This window comes from Macrosteles quadrilineatus, unplaced genomic scaffold, assembly GCF_028750875.1.
Source record: "Macrosteles quadrilineatus isolate MER2022 unplaced genomic scaffold, UCM_ALF_1.0 Scaffold_5__1_contigs__length_97177068, whole genome shotgun sequence".
Lineage (NCBI taxonomy): Eukaryota > Metazoa > Arthropoda > Insecta > Hemiptera > Cicadellidae > Macrosteles > Macrosteles quadrilineatus.
In genome coordinates this window covers 6166642-6178872 of record NW_026542598.1, presented here as the reverse complement: position 1 = coordinate 6178872, position 12231 = coordinate 6166642, and positions in this window count along the sequence as shown.

Genomic DNA, 12231 nt, shown 5'->3' with positions numbered 1-12231 from the left:
TTCCTAGAACCATAGGGAATTAAGTCTATACATTTAAAATGAAGAACTTGAAAAATATTGATGACATAGTATGTCAACTTACAAATATACAATGTTGCAAGTACCTGAGCTTAAACAAAATTGTAAGCATTGAATTAGTACCAAGTTGTACAAAGGTATTGTTTGTAAAATACAGCAATTCTTTGAAAGAAATTGAAACTAGTGTTTGTTTAGCTGTAACAAAGTCGGTACGTTTGCAAATTTGTTTTCCAGGCTTAAAATCTATTGGTTGATATGTTTCAATGTCGGACGTTCAGTTAATTGAATAGATTGAACATCAACTGGCGGAGAAATGCTTTGATAACTTGAGTGGTTTTCTGTGTTTTCCATCTGGGCACTTTAGTTAGACAAATATGAATATTGTTGTGGGACTAGAATGAAATTTGTATTGTTTTAATCTTTTAATGTGAGTTTGTCTCTAGTTTTGTTTGCAGTATAGTGTTTAATATTGCTAGGTATTAAATTGATGGTAGTTGAAAAAAGGTAACAGAAAATTCCAAAGAATTAAAATAACAATGAATAAAATATTATCACCTTTAATTTTTCAACGTACAATATAAATGTCTATAACACCGTGTTGACAAATCCTTATGTTTATTGTTTTTATAATTTACCATAACAGCTTACAAAAATTAAATCATTAATTGTTTCCACGTTAATAACGGAACAACGGAAAATCGATCAGTTGATTTTTCATATCTCTTTTAACTTGCTTTTCATAGTTCTCAATTAGTTCTCCGTTTGCTCACTACGCGCGTTCGATTTAGTATACAATTTCAATTCTACAACTGAAATCAGCCATTTTAACTGCTTAACGATGCAAAAGTGAGTAGAAAATTTACGTTAGCTATTTAGCTGTATTTCTAGCTTGTAGTGAGTGTAGGCTATACTGCACAATGAACGTAACCTTATACATATAATTCATACATTGTTATAACTTTTGTAGTTTTTTTTTAATTTTGTTTACGAAATATCAACTTAAATTACTGTATATAGCTTAATACTATGTATCAAGTACTCTTTACAATAAGAATAATGAACAGTTAAGGCTGAAAGTATTACAACGTGAGGTATTCTACATAGTCCTCATCGTACTCCATGGGGACCAGAGGAGCGATGAAAATATGACAGCAACACGCAGTCCGGTTATGCACCCCTAGGGTGTAAGTAGGTTCCGTGCGGGTCAACAAATATTCTTTCCGTGCTTCAAAACAATCGATGGTTGCATAATATGACTGGAAATATTTTGGTCCCTTAACATCTTAAAAGATTAAGAAATATTCTTCGTTGAAAGCCTAGTTCAAGTTAATTTTTTATTTAGATTATTAAAAAGCTGTATAGTTAAGTTGTAAGTTCAATGTTAAGGGAATATTTTGAAACAATTAGACAAAATGTATTTGACATTTCCAATAATGCTGCATTTTACCCAAGGACTGTGATTAAGTATTTGTAAACAAGTAGAACGCTAATCAGGACTTGAACTTAATATTAGTTTATTGGTGCTGCACTTAATAATAAACTTATAAAAACTCAACTTTTGAATAAGCGGGACATATTTCAGTGAAATATCGAGACTAAGAGTTACTTAAATTTAAGGCAAATTTGATGGATCGATTAGAGGTTAGAACATGGCTAAACAGACATCTACCAAATACTAAAAATTTTTACGGTTTCAATAAAATCAGTAAATTATTTAAATACGGATATCTTTAACATCGAATAAAGTTGAAAGTGAGTTTATTATTATTTTTGTTAATCGAACGTTCTCGAATTTCTAGCATCAGTAGTAACAAAGCTATTGCATCAGCCGTGGACAGTTGGTGACATGCAAGACATGCAAGTAAATGATACCTAGACACGCGACACGCTTACGTTGTGTAGAGATGATACTTACTGTCCAACAGGGAAATGTGAACAAAAACAACTTTAATACTTTTCAATGAAATGGTAACCATACAAAGTAGGTATTTTAAGCCAAGTATGAATGGAGATGAGTGGCACGATCGTGTAGTCTTGTTAGTGACTAAGGCCAACATGTTCCTTAGACAAAGCTGTTAATTAGCCCATACAGCTAATGGAAACTAAGGGACCTACAGTTTATATTGGAATCAGAACCATATTTTTGCCTTGGTAATAACGAATTGGTCTAATTATCAGGATAGTACTGCGGATAGTCGTAGTACTCACTAGAGCGGACGTTGATCCACACCATGGAGTATCGTATCCACAGTGCATGCCTATAAATATCTACAAATCGTAACCTCCTAGTAGCTGGATTACAGGACGTCGCCACTGTCCCAGCAAACTCTCCATCGTTGGACCTACATTCATAGAATAAATAAACCTTCATCTATGCTACATTTTTAGAGCATTACACAACTCAAAGCATTTTTTATGGTTATGGCTTCAATTTATTATAAGTATTTACTTTGGTTTTAAATCTGTCATTGTAAAAAATGTAAACAATTTGATAAAACAATAAAAAGTGTTATTCTTTTTCCGTAGTAAACAATGTAACGATGGAATTTCGCAGGTGATAAACATGCAAAGAAAACTGTTCATTTCACAGTAGTGTAGCAAAAATTGAATTGTCCAGCTACCATAAAGTGGAATCCAAAATAGCTATGAATATAATTTTCTTGCTCACGACTCTAACAGTATTTTAGTTACTGAACTGGATCGGAAAGGAGCTCTTTCTGACTCGGGTGAGGGTCAATTTTATTTTAATTGCCTTGTACCAGGAAAAAGACTAATGATTATGTATTTTAGCATAACCAAGGAAAAAGGTTATCATAGGTCTATTACACAATTTCCCTAAATAATATACAGTTGAACCTCTATAAGACGAATTTCAAGGGGTACGGGAAATATTCGTACTATAGAGGTATTCTTAATAAAGAGGGTCGTTTTATCGAGGTTTAATGCTGCTGTTATTCTTCTTATAGAGGTTTCTCCTCGCTCCAAGGTTTCTCCAAACAATGACTGAGGAAAGAGGAGGAATGGATGGGGATTTCATGTTGAGACAAGCTTCTGTTTGTTTTGAAAACTACCTACTATGGAGGTTAAGATTATGATTAATTCGTCTTATAGAGGTCACGTTCGTCTTGTAGAGGTTTTGTCCTAAGAATATTCGTTTTATAGAGGTTAATCAGTCCTAGCCCATGTCACAAACAAATTCGTCTTATGGAGGTTTTTAACTTAATTACTACGTTGTATAGAGGTGTTTTTAGCATTGACCTATATAAAAGTGTCAAGGGGATTAAAAAAAATTCGTCTTATCGAGGAATTCGTTTTATTGAGGTTCGTACAAACGAGGTTCAACTGTAGTTGAAAAGTTACCAGAATTGAATAGAACCTGAGTATTACGCTGGTTGGAGTGAAATAAGGGTGTGCTTGGATGATAGGGGAATGCAAGGGTCGTGATGGACACATGACGGTAATGATACGACACTCGAGGGACTAAAAATGGTCAAAGCTGGGGTGGAGAAGCCCCTTCTGGTGACCAAACAACATAATACATACATGGACCTCGTACATCTAGGTTAGGGTGGCAATAAGTGTCCATGGGAATGAGGGGGATTAAGTATACCTCAAGTACGGTTCGGGCGAACGATGTGGTATAAAATATCATGTAGGCAAATAATACTCTACACAGATAACCTAACAGTACACTTTTCTTTAAAAGTTTGCAATCGAAATGCTTACGTTAAATTAAATTTTTGTGAGATATTCCAATGATGGAATAAATCACTGAGATGAAGTATTTTATATTTTGGACGTTACTATGGATGTTTTTTTAGATATAAATGTTTGACAAAAGCAGAATCATGTTGGATTAAAAATTACAATTTAATTACTACTTAGTGTTTCATGAACTTTACAAAAACAATTATTCAAAGTTGTGAGCTCTTGTCTAAATTATTATTTTGGTGGTAGCTTTTAAGTAATATTTATGTCAAATGTTAAACTAAGCAAACAAGATCTCTATTCATAGTATTATAAACAGTGTTGTAACTAGATATACTTCCAAACCAGTAGGTGCTAGGTTGAAAAGTCGCGATGCCAAAGTGATTTTAAATTACTGACAATGGCGACGTAATTGTAATTCACATAGTCACGCAACTTAAGCATTTTTTCCTCATTAGCATTAGTGGCCAACCCATCAAAATTAAATATAAAAAATTCACTCATTATTAACGATTAGGCATTAATTGTCAATATATTTTGATAGTAGAATCGTGTGACATTGAAATATTTTTTCTACAAATTTGTTATGCAATTTCTGAGGTTAAAAATTAATAATTGAAGAACCTTGTATATTTTTTTTTCATTGTTTTTGTAATTTATTAGCCTAGTTGCAAATTAATATTCATGCGGCTATACATTTTTGTAATCAGTGATAATCATAGCTGTAAACAGCTAAGTTTAAAAAGAAATATGTGGTATTCGGAAAAAATATTATATTTACATACTTGAGACACAAACAAACACATTGTGAAGTTAAAGAACAAGGAAAGTAGGCCAAAGTAGGTAAACAATGTCCGTAAGGTCTGAGTCAATGTTTACGAAGAATAAAATAGCATGAGGAAAAGGAGGGTTTAAATGCGTATTGTATTTACTTAATTCTGCTAGTTGCTGGCAATATTACTGTATTTTAAATTCTGCGCTTCATTAATTTTCACATAGAACACTCATTTCAATATACAATTTTAACGAAACATTTGGTTTGAATTAATATAAATATTTATGTAGCCTACTAGTTAAAAAATGGTAGCTCTATAGTATAGCTAATACCGCATTACGGTCAAAACTACGAGAAAAATTACTTATTCACAGTGTTATTAAATAGAAAAGAATTAACCTTAAACAAAAGTACTGCTCAACCTATACAATTCCCACGAAAAAAAATTTAACTTTTTTTCTTTTAAACAGGTGTTAAAGTTTAAAACTTCACATATGTTGCTGTATAGATGAAAACAAAACATATTTGAAACCTTCTAACATAGGTGAAGTAACCTTTATTTATCACCAATAGATTTTAATCTGTTATCCATGACGATTGAAATACAGTTAGACATGCATTCACTTATTAATCTAATTTAAATATAAAATGTATTGTTCTTGGGCTACTTCACAAAAGCATCTTAATGGATATATTATTGTATCTTAAATACAATGTATTTCTTACCTACGACCAAAACTACTCTATACGCCAAAAGGTTCTAAAGAATGCTCAATTTCATAAAAAGATTGTAATGATCATATTTATAAAAGAACACCATGACATTACAATATTCAGTTTTAGTTTGTTGTATATGTTGACTATGAATGTGCATTATGTATTCCCGATGGAGCATATTGCATTTGGCCATTAATGTGCATCCCTGCTCCCACAGGACCCGGTCTCCCCCAGGAGGGTGATTTAATCGACGACCAAGACAGGGGTGCAACATCGCCGGGGAGAAGCAACACCATCACCCCCCAGGGCGTGAGAACAACTACTAAGAGAAAATCTTTGAATGGGGAAAAAGTGTTTTAAATAACAATTGGAAAATTCCACCTATTAGTTATTTAAATGTAAAAAACAACTCATTCACAACAAAACTTAAACAAACTTTGTTATTTTTAATATTTTAATAGTTTACGTATAAATAACTCACATAAAAACAAACACAGTAAATAAACTCATTCATTTAGTCTGTTTTTATTTAATTGAAAATGTTCAGGTTCAAATTAAAGCGAAACAAATCATTACAATGGTTTTACGAGGATTCCGGAAACAGATGAAAGCTTTAAACCTACAAAATATTACATAAGAAACTATTATGTATGTACTCCTGTATAGTTAATGGGACTAATGGTGGAGCGACATAGAAGGTATTACAAGTTTCACATTCAACCACAGCCTTTTAGAAACATTTACACCGCTAAATACTTGAAACCGCAACTGCAACTGCTGTTGTAAGTGCATCTAAAACTAAGTTATTAACGTATTTTGCCTTATAACCACATCGTTCTGGTTTTAACAAATTGTTATATTTGTATTTTGTGGAAAGAAATGGAATTGAACAGTGTATTTAATTATACATCCGAAAATGCATTGAAATATGAAGTACCTATCTGTAAACGAGGTAGTACTGTGTACGGATTTTACGGTATTTATATTGTATTTTCTAGTTATATTTATGAATTTAAATTAATAGAAAAAATTATTTATTTCCAATAATAAATGTTCGCACGTACAATAAGAATGCAATTAATTATACAAACTCAATTAACTGTTTTACAACAGCTGATAATTTTCTGGTAAAATGTTAGCCAAAGCCAGATTTTGTTCCAACGTGTGAGTTTAGGAGGGCAACTTTACATTTCCTTCACCTTATTAGGTAGTAATAAATGTTAGTGGTAAATGGTGAAATTTAATTAATTAATTAGTAAAAAGTGTTTACTTTAAATTGTTACCATCAAGGGTGCGAGGTGTCAAAAAAAGGAAAGGTCAATTCCCCCCCCCCCATAATAATTACATATAGGAACAATAAAAAAATAATAAAAAACAGCTGTTAACAATTATTAACTCATCCGTTTTTTTTTTTTTTTAGTAAATATTGATGTTTGTAATAACAGTTAATTTCTTTTGTTGGAAGAACTTAAAATGCTTTGAGTAAAGAAGAAATATTGAAAACATGAGAAGGAGACAATTAGAGATATTATGCGAATAAACAGTAAGGAATGCAGACACTCATTTGGAGAGATGAATAATATTTGCCAGTTCTGCTATGTGTAGTGTTAGCAGTATCACCCCGCAATTGTTATGAAGCTACTTTGGAAGTTAGGAAAAATACACGAAGAATTAAAGTTACAAATCATGTTGTCACGTTGGTAAAGTAAGCAATCCTGAAATGTCAAATCGAATAAATACATTCAAGAAATTCTTACTGGTAACAGATAAGGGTAAGTGTGGATGCATTATTAGATAACACTAAAAAACAATACTAGCTTCTGTAATATAATAAAATATTAACAAGTGTTTATTATATCCAACTGTTAATAACAGCGTAAGTATTTCCATTAGCTACAAAAGCTTTTAGTTGTGTCTTTTAAACTCATGGAAAACTATGACTGTTACTAGTTATATAATAACTCCTGTATAATACTGGTACTTGACAATTGCACTATTTTGAGCACTTATAAAAAATCATGACTGTTATTAGTTTCAAAACAACTCCTGTATAATACCAGTAATAGGCAATTGGTCGTTTTTGAGCAGCAGATACACCTGAAAAAAGGTATTTTAAAATCCTAAAAGTAATAAAAACTTTATTTCATGAGAGTTCTAAAAGCAACACGCCAATAACTCATATGGTCAAGAGAAACTCCTTTGAGTGATAAAGATAAACAGAAAAAGCTAATTAAAATCGACAACGGCAAGGAATTTTATGAAGAAAGGATATGATCTAAGGAGATGACTAAAACATACATTCGAAAAAAGTAACCAAGAAAGTTTTCTTGGACTAGGAGATTTGTCAGCTAAGGTACCATGAGGTACCGTCTTACCACGTTAGCGTGACCTACCTCGTTGTGTCTAACATTATCTGGCTGATTTAGGGAATACACATTCAAATAGACTGCCTGTATATACTAGCACTTCAAACTTCTTACATGTAAGAATTTATATAAATGGTTACGTCGTACAAAACGCTTATACAATTAAGATTGAAATGATATGTGTTTTATCAATACACAACGTTCATGAGACCACAAACGTTTTAGATAACCGTTAACTAAGACACCTTGATTGATTGAATGAATGGTTCTATTGAGATGAGAAGGACCTGTAAAAATTAAGTTATTTATAAAGAGTGGGTGTGTTACTGTTTTTAAATTAGATTTATTAAGCTATTTTATTCCATTCTGTATTCCTACACCATTTCGAAGCATATTCAACTAGTTTCTAAGAAAAAAGAAAAAAAAAACTGAATAATTTCAATAACTTTAGGGAAGTACTCATATAAAAGAAGGAAGCTTAATAATTGGATATTTTGCCTTAATCATTTGATTTTAGTAGTGACAAAAATACATCATAACTCCTATTACTTAACAAATAGATATTCTCTCATTCTTTTAAAATATAATGTTATGATTGTATTATTTATAGGTAAGGGTTACAAAGCAAAAAGTAGTTAACTTATAAATTGTCTGATTTAATTAGTTTTAAATAATATTAAAGTTAGTGTGTTACTAACCAGAAATAAATTGCAGACAATTACATGGTTACTAGAATTGTTGCTCAGCATACAACCACCTTGATTATTATGAGCAAATTCTTAAGGATGAAATATCGTAAATTTTTTAGTTAATGTCCATCAATTCCATGTTGGCTAAAGATATTCCATAAAGATATGCTTAATGTATAACTGTATGTAAACGTATTTGTCTTTAATGACCAAACAACGCGAGCTCATTACACCTGGTGTAATGGTTATATTATAAATGTATCTGTGCTACCAGCCGGGTGATACAAAATAATAAGGAAATTGAAGACTATAAACACTCGAAATATATTAACTTCAGAATTGAAAACGAAAAAACCTTATTGATTAACATGACTTAAGTAATTTTTTGCACTACAAAATAATCATACTTAAGCCTTTTATAAAAAATGCAGCTTAATATCAATAAAAAAGATTCAAATGGATTGCTTACAGAGAGAAACGAGTGGTAACGATTTTCATTTCAAGGATACTTCCCAGTTTTTTTATCTACCTAAGTAATTTAAAATAGGAAAACTACAATAATACTTTTTGTCGACAGTATAAGGGAAAGGAAACATCACATTTAACACACAACAAAATATGAAATTATAAATAAAGGGCTCACAACGATTTTTTTGCGTCACTTTGGTTTTTAAGGATCACAAATAAATTGAAAGTTTTTGTTTACATCTAATACTTATGTGTCGAAAAGACAATATGAATAAAAAAATGTAGCCTCCGAAAGGAGAGTGTTGAGTTTAAAGATAGAAAACTTTACATCAGTTCAGGAAAAAAATGTTTATTGTTTTTTGTAAAAATCACGTCACCAAGCCACCGATGTATCAATAAAAAAGATTCTACAACTAGGCCTACACCAAATGTGGAAACCTGTAATTCTGAACAAACACTGAGAAACATCACTACGTAAGTGAACTCAATCCCTTAGCAGAGGCTGTCATGATCGTCACGCTTCAGCAGAGCCCCAGCCTATCAGCTAATGCAGCTGTACTCAGTAAATCAGGACTCCGCCCCCCAGGCCCTGGGGGCAACTTTATCTTCATCGACTCCTCCAGTAGACTTGTGATTCACTTGTCTTCCTCAGACAAACAACACCCTCTGTTAGATTGCGGGTAGTTACTACTCACTAATCCCTTTGAGGGGCGTTTATTTAGTTTGATACACCACAAAATAATAGAGACCACTGTAGATATGTTGGTTATGTTATTAAATTCAAGAATATTAATTTTTTTGATGCAATCGAGGGTCGTCCATTAATTGCACCAAACCCTCAAAGGTCCTAAAAAATGTTCCTTAGTTGGGCCAAGCACAAGCCAGGTAGGGGTAAGTTTCCGACAGGAGGAATGCCCCTGTATACGTGTAATCCTAATCTAACCTAATCTAATCTAAATTTGCTGTCCATACAATAATGCATACCTTACCCATAGAAGAAAACTTCTTTTGTTTGAAAATGGTTTTTTAAATTTTAATATACAATTTGTAATAGCTAACAAAGACTGTGCCATACCTATGATTACACTTTTAGAAACGAGTTTAGTTACTGACATTATTCTGTTTATTTAATAGGTTATTACTCTTAGCCATCCATTCAAAGAAAAATAAAATTTTAAACTTAATTGTTAATGAAAAATTAGGCCAACCATAAAATTAAACGTAAACTATGATAGTAGAAATCTCTTGATACTCTCAAAAATATTAAACTATTTTCAATAAGATCTGTACAAAATGAATTTTCAATCAAGAAAAGAAAATTCCTAAATCGTTGTAGAAATTGAATAGGTTCAGCAGAGAATAACCTTTCCAAGTTTATCGGTTTAGGAAGGTTTGGAATCAGTTCAATCGAGCGGAAATCGGGAGTATGGGTCGTGCATCGGAATGTCCACATTACTAGGCATCCTGAACCGGAGTACATGGAATACTTGCTATTCCTGACTTTTACATCAATTATCTGATTTTGTCCTGGGTATTTTTTATCAAACGTTTTTGGGGAAAATTACAGCATGAAAAAAAAGGATTATATTATTTATATTTTTACTTGCAAAATGCAAGTAAAATTTACTGTCAAATTTCACAGTTTTGTCACATAAACAATTAGTTTAACGTTAATTTTATTAACATCAACTACCTACTTCATCTAAACGAGAATTTGTACGAAAAATATTCATTACTATTTCATATAACTGATTACACTAAACTTTCAAGAACTGAGTTTGTCTACGATTAAGTTTGTTTTATTGTGTACGAATTTATCAAAATTACTGATTTAGGTACAATATCACGGTAATATATGCGACAGTGGTGGTTATGCTTACCTAAAAGAAATTACCGATGAAAGTACAATATTAACCACCAAACCTAATAAATTAACTGTAATCTCGAAACACACTCGCGACAGAGCATCCAAACGTGCGTTTTTCCACTTTAGAAGTAAAAGTTATTATTGAACAAGCTTACAAAAAAATACAACATTAACTTTTCATGACAACAATTACGATATGGATATTAACGGTTTTGTCACAAAACCAATACATACACTATTTGAACATAAATTATTGCTATCCATTACTTTATAAAACAATATTTTTGTTTAAACATTTTTTTGTGTTATGATTTCATTGAGTTGGCTATAAATAAATTTGATTAATGTTGGGCATATTGATTATAGCTTTATTTGTGCACTGTATTAGGTATGCCAAAATGTTCGTTTTGCTAAACTGAAAAACATAAATTTATCACTGCCTGTATATTAGTAACGAAACGATCAGAAATTTTGGGTAGGCCTACGAGCCTTGACGAGTGCCTTAAGACTTCTATGAGTGTCGTTAAGACTATTTACGCGAGTTGCGTATACTAAACTTGCGTATACCGTTTTTAATTACTATCACTACTCACAACTTCTAAGCGAGGTTATGTTTTCGTTCATAACCTTTCATTGCCCCTGACAGTGGTGCAACGACTCGTTGTACAAACCAACCGGTTAACTAGTTTTTGTAATAATCATACCGTACAATTCCGTGGGCTGTGTATAAAATATGCAATCTAGGACTTTTATGTGGGGTACATAGTACATAGGCTGGTATTGTCTTTAACCATTAATCAATTAATTTTAAGCTACTTATATAAAATTTGCTATCATATTTACATGTTAAAAGTGCTCCTGCATACTTATAAAAGTGGGCTTAAAACTGCCCATCATTCTTATAAAGCTAGAGTAGTTTAGCCTATGCTTATTTAGCAAACCAGAGACGAGAGTATGATTCAGTTAAACCTTTTTCTATAAAACCCTTATGTTGAATGCAAATTATATGCATGGTTAAATATATGTTAGTCAAATAGTATTTGTTAAATAACGATTGTTTTGGTTTTCATTTCATAATATGATTATTCTTCGGGTTATTTCCCATGCACTTGATAGTATTGATGTGAAGTAATTGTAATTGATTATGCTAACTACTATTGTATAAATGGTGTTACCGTGAATAAATAAATAAATAAATAAATGTGAACTATATGCTTCTTTCTCATTTTAAAATAATTTCAGGCAATTGTTACAGCATGTATATCTTTTACAAACATATAACTAAAGAAAGCACATTGATACACTTAAGATTTACTGGGCATAAACATACAAAAGAACTCTCCCCAGTAGATACGCGGGAATCCAAAAGGATAGTTGTTAATCTACGATTTAGCCATTCCACAATGGGAATAAATCTATCAAACAGTGTTGTTATGTGTGAATGGTTTAATCTACTATTCAGCGAATCCGTCAGCACGATACATTTATATAGGATGAAGTTGGGTCTACACTATGTTTTAGCCAATCCATGAGCCTGGTAAATATATACAGGGTGATCAACTCAAGGAGGCCACCATTGGGATATCGGAAACGGTAACAATTAGAAAAACCTTTAAATGGGGG